This window comes from Pteronotus mesoamericanus, unplaced genomic scaffold (assembly GCF_021234165.1).
Source record: "Pteronotus mesoamericanus isolate MK-2021 breed Mesoamerican mustached bat unplaced genomic scaffold, CSHL_Meso_final contig_557, whole genome shotgun sequence".
Taxonomy (NCBI): domain Eukaryota; kingdom Metazoa; phylum Chordata; class Mammalia; order Chiroptera; family Mormoopidae; genus Pteronotus; species Pteronotus mesoamericanus.
Window position 1 is genome coordinate 6723715 of NW_026555200.1, and position 4796 is coordinate 6728510.

The 4796-nt window shown below is 57.0% G+C and overlaps 1 long non-coding RNA gene across 1 annotated transcript; it reads left to right on the forward strand.

The window, feature by feature from the left end:
* The first annotated feature begins 540 nt into the window (after positions 1-540).
* LOC129075607 (uncharacterized) lies at positions 541-4536 on the forward strand. Its single transcript, XR_008529661.1, has 3 exons — positions 541-692; positions 1436-1734; positions 2486-4536. It is a non-coding gene; the product is annotated as an uncharacterized LOC129075607 (long non-coding RNA).
* The last annotated feature ends 260 nt before the right edge of the window (positions 4537-4796 follow it).

Sequence of the window (4796 nt, forward strand, 5' to 3'; positions counted from 1 at the left end):
TGCCCAGCTGTGCCTGGCCCAGCCATTGAATGCGGCTGTGATTTTGAACATTCGCTTTGCAGGAGGCAGGGGCAAGCGGTCCCTGTCTGTCCTTCAAACAGGTTCCTGGGATAACATTCCTCTTTTCTTTTCAGAATCCTCACAGCTTTATCCTAACTTGGCTCTTCCTTCCTGGCCTTCACATTTTCTCCCTCCCTCATTCTCCAAATTAAGCCTTGTTTCTAGTAGAAAGACCTGGAAAATTATGTCAAGGGCAAGAATTTGGCAAGCGTCTCTGAAAACAGAGCACGTGGTTTGCAGCGGTTTTATGATGTTCCAGAGAGCAGCCACCTGTCTCTCCCCACCCACCTCCGGGCGCCCGGCCACGGGCCGATGAGCTGCGAGCCAGCCGGAGCACGCCGCCAGCCTGCACAGAGCAGCCCCAGGCCTCCCGGCCCCCCAGCCCCAGGGCACCCACCCCGGCGGAGGGCCCCTCCTGCCAGCCTGGCGGTAGGCACTGTTCCGCGGCCAATCGCCCAGAGTGCCCTGACCTGTGGACACTCCCAGCCTGCATTTCCAAATGCACATTTACTCACTGGGTAGAGAGAAAACCCAGACTCCCCAGGGCTGCTGATAAGAGCCTCCCATCCACCAGGGGCCAGGGAGTCCGCACGGCACAGAGGAGCCCCAGCCGCCCCCAGCACAGGGGACGGGTGTGTGAGGAGGGGCCTGGTGGAGGCGGGTGGGCGCCGGGCTCCCCGCCCCACGGCCTGTGCGTCTCAGCGTCTCCTGAGCGCATTCTCGCTAAACTGTCTGCGCTCGTGACTCAGTGCTGCTGGGCAAACAGATAAAGGGGCGGCTCCCCCTGCGTCCCCAGCCCGGCCCTGAGTGGAGGCAGCCGGGTGGAGGCCCCGGGCTCAGGGCTCAGCAGCTGGACGGACCTGGCTGTGAGCCCGCGGGCTAACCTCACAGGGCTTCGCCCTGCGCCCCCAAAGACCAGGGGCAACCACAGCATCTGCCTCCTGGAGTCGGGAGCAGGACGAAATAACCCCCTGTCTCTGTGAAGTGCCTGGGACAGCGCCCAGCACGTCCCGAGCCTCCCCTGGGGAGCCTGCGTTCCCAGTGGTATGTCAGGCGTGGGCCTCGTCGACTCAGGGCCTCGTGGGGCCTTGGGGCTTAGACCCCACAGCACCCCCAGGATGGAGGGTTGAAGACGACAGAGCCCAGCCACAAGCGGGTTCCGTGTCCGGGGGAGACTCAGGAGGCACGGAAAGGAAGGCGGGCCAGGAGGCGCTGCCTTCGCTGTTTCCCAAGAGAAGGGCTCAGGTGCACGTGGAAGGGAGTTTTCAGCCCTCTTCCCACATCTCACAGAAGATGCTCCTTCTACGGGGGAACTCACCCTTGAGAAACTGCAGGACTCATCTGCTAACCTGAGAATTCTTTTCTTTTTTTTAAGAAAAAAAAACTTCACTCGAGGACACATATACTGATTTTAGAGAGAGAGAGAGGAAGAGAGAGGAACATCGATCAGTTGCCTCCTGTATGTCCCTATCAGGGAGCGGACCTGCAGCCTAGGTATGCGCCCTGACCGGGGATTGAACCTGCAACTTTTTGGTGTACAGGACGAGGCTCCAACCAACTGAACCACCCGGCCAGGGCTTGAGAATTCTCTCAGACACCAGCCACGATGGGGCCACCCAGAACCTCCGCCTAATGAAAGATTAAGGTCATGAGAGTCACGACCGAAGGCTGCAGGTGAGAAAGGCTGGCGCTCAAGGTTGCATCCCCTGCCCCCCGCCTGGGCCCCTGTCACCCTCGGGGTCACTGCAGAGGTCCCGACCTCCTGCCAGGCCCTGATGGACAGCGCAGACACACAAGACCCTGACTGTCCCCAGCGTGTGCCGTCAGAGAAGCTGGCCAGGCTCGTGCCTTCAGGTCCCTGTCGTTCGGAGCTTTGTGTGTTACGGAGCAGGACAAGGGGCGCCCCCGCCTGATCAGGCAGAGGTCACGGTGGGGGTGGGGGGAGCCCCGGGCCCCCGTCCACCTGGGGCTTGGCTGCCGCAGCCCAAGGCCGGCGTCAGCGTCGCCCTCCAAGCCCAACTTCCTCGCTGTGGAAAGAGATGAGGCAGCATGATGGTCAAGATCTTTTCTATCTCTAAAAATATGCTCCTGAATACGGAGAGGCCCGCCTTCTGCTTTGGAAAGCTCAGTGCATAGTTAACACGGGACCCTCCAACTTCCCGGCAACAAAAACGTATAACTCTTGGTGCTGGGGAAATAATGGGGAGGGGCCAATGTTTGAGGGGCCCCAGGTTCCGTGACCCAGGTTCGCTGTCTGAGGAATTTCACGGCACCACAGATCCCGGGCAGCAAAAGAAGGGGCCACTAAGCATTCCTTCTGCTCTTGGCCAGGGTAGAATAAGAAAGGCGATGAATGAACCGGGACTATTTAAAATTCCTAAAGCCCTCTCTGCAGTGATGCTCCTTAATTCTTGCTCTCTTTCAGAAAGTTTATTATTGGGAACTAGACTGAAAACACGAGGCTTAATTTAGCATCAGATGCTAAAACAGCCAACAGCGCGTGGACCTTACCCCGCCCACCGTGGGCCGCACAAGCTTCGTGCACGCTGGAGGCGACGCTGCTCTTACTCTCCAAACGCCACAGAGATATGTCTGGAAAAGGCAGAAGAAAGTTCCAGGTTGGTGGCTGAAGCCTCTCCTTCCAGATCATGACATAAGTCCGAAGTCACTCGGAAAGGAAATGCTCACCCCTCTCTGTGTGCTGGGAATTGTAAAAGTCCCCCACAAGGCATTCCTCTGAACACCACAACGCTGCCGCTCCAGGCCGGTCCTCTCTGGGCTCGGGACAAGCCCCTGGGCCTGTCCCAACTGATGTGGGGACTGTGATACATGTCTAAGGGCTGAGACCTCTTGCCCTTCCCAAATCTCTGAAAATTTCCCACCCATAAGAAGAGGACTCATATTCAAAAGCCCCTAATGTTGCTGTTGCTTTTCTCTAAAGAGGAACACAGAGTCTAAGAAAACAGTAGTTTCCTCTTATGAAATGTATCACTCAGTTTTGAAATTTAGGATAGAAAGTTAGAAGACACGTAGGGACCCACAAGGCTTGCTTGTGAGGTTCCCACGCAATGGCAAGTATTTCCTGCACCTCGGCCTGTTTCCCTGTGTCTACTCGGGAAGGGCTTTTGACGAATTGGAGGCTACCCCTGTATCCACCTGATGTCCTTCCAATTTGATGAGTTATCCTGCATTTTTTAAAAAATTCTTACCCAAGGATATTTTATTATTGATTTTGGAGAGAGAGAGAGAGAGAGGGAGAGAGTAACATCAGTGTGAGAGAGAAACATTGGCCAGTTGCCTCCTGTAGGTGCCCTGACCAGGAATCGAACCCACAACCTTTTGGTGTACAGGACAACTCCCCAAGCAGCCGAGCCCCCCCTGGCCAGGGCAGGAGCTGTCTTGTATTATGAAAGTGTCACAGTGCTTTGCTTTGTTACGTGCCAGAGCCCAATATTGTAAAACAACTCTCTGGGCACCAGGGAGCAACACTATTTTGGGGGCTGGAGACCAGCCGGGATTTCAGAAATGCTGTCGTTTCAGACCGAGGCTGGCCAGGAAGGGGGCCAGACGGCTGTGGGGAAAGAACACAGGGAGAGATGAGCATCAGGAAAATGAGCAAAAGCCTCAAAGACTGTGTCATGACGACAGACGCTTAAATAGTGCAGAGCCCACAGAGTGCTATCACTTCTGGTCCAAACGGTTGCCCAAGACAGAGATATTAGCACCGACAGCATTTCCTCCTTTACTCTCGACGAAGGTTTGGCTGCCGGTCCAAGGGGTCTCGAAAGGAAGAGAGAAGACAGAACCTCCCGTTTCAGCCCTCAGAAATCTCGGACTGGCAGCGGGTGCAGCCATTTGGGGCAAATATTTGATGGGGAGGGAGAAGTAGCTCTCTTCTCAAAACTGTGACTCTGAGACCCCAAGGCTTGCTAAGCGTGGAGGAGCCGGCCAGCTCGGGACCGGACCACCCGCCTGTCAACTCATTCCAGCAGAAGGCCGGACCCGCCCAGGTTGTTGCAAGTGCAGAGTCAGAAGCATTTTAACCTGTTATGGAGTCACAGCAAAGAAAGCCTACCCGGGGCCGGTAATGCGCGAGGGGGGCCTCACACGCAGCCAACTGTCACATCGATGCTTGAGGTGGCCCGGCCCGGCCGCCTGCACGGGGACAAGTTGCAGCCCCTAGGCCACTTCGCCTGATTGGACTCTATGGTCAGGGCACTAGTTCATGTCTTATCGGGGGACCTTGTGAGACGAGAGCCCAAGGAAACCAGGACACACCCTCACGCAGGAGCCTGAACTTGCAACGGTGTGGCGCCGAGTCGGGAGGCCGAGCGTTTGCGCTCTGCCCCTTAGCCCATTACAGAAAATGTTTTTACTGTGCTCCACACACATTTTCCTGCCTCCCTTGGTTGTAAATCACAACGCTTTACAGCTAGAAGGCGTCTCAGGGACATTCTAGACATCTCCCATTTTACAAACAGCAGGCCCTGGTACCAAGTTTTCTGACTCAGGGTATGTTCAAAGGAGGCACCCACCGCCGCCCGGCTGCAGCCCAGGGCGGCGGCCTGGCTGCTGCGTGAGAGCATCACTCCGCAGACCGGGTGCAATTGGCTTCTGGGCATGGCGCCCTCCTAGTCCCACAACCGCAGGGCTGCGCTCCGGGCGGGGCTCGGTCGGTGGAGGGAAGAGGTGGACGTCAGCCTCGTCCAGAGCCCTGCCCGGCCCGGGCTCGGCGA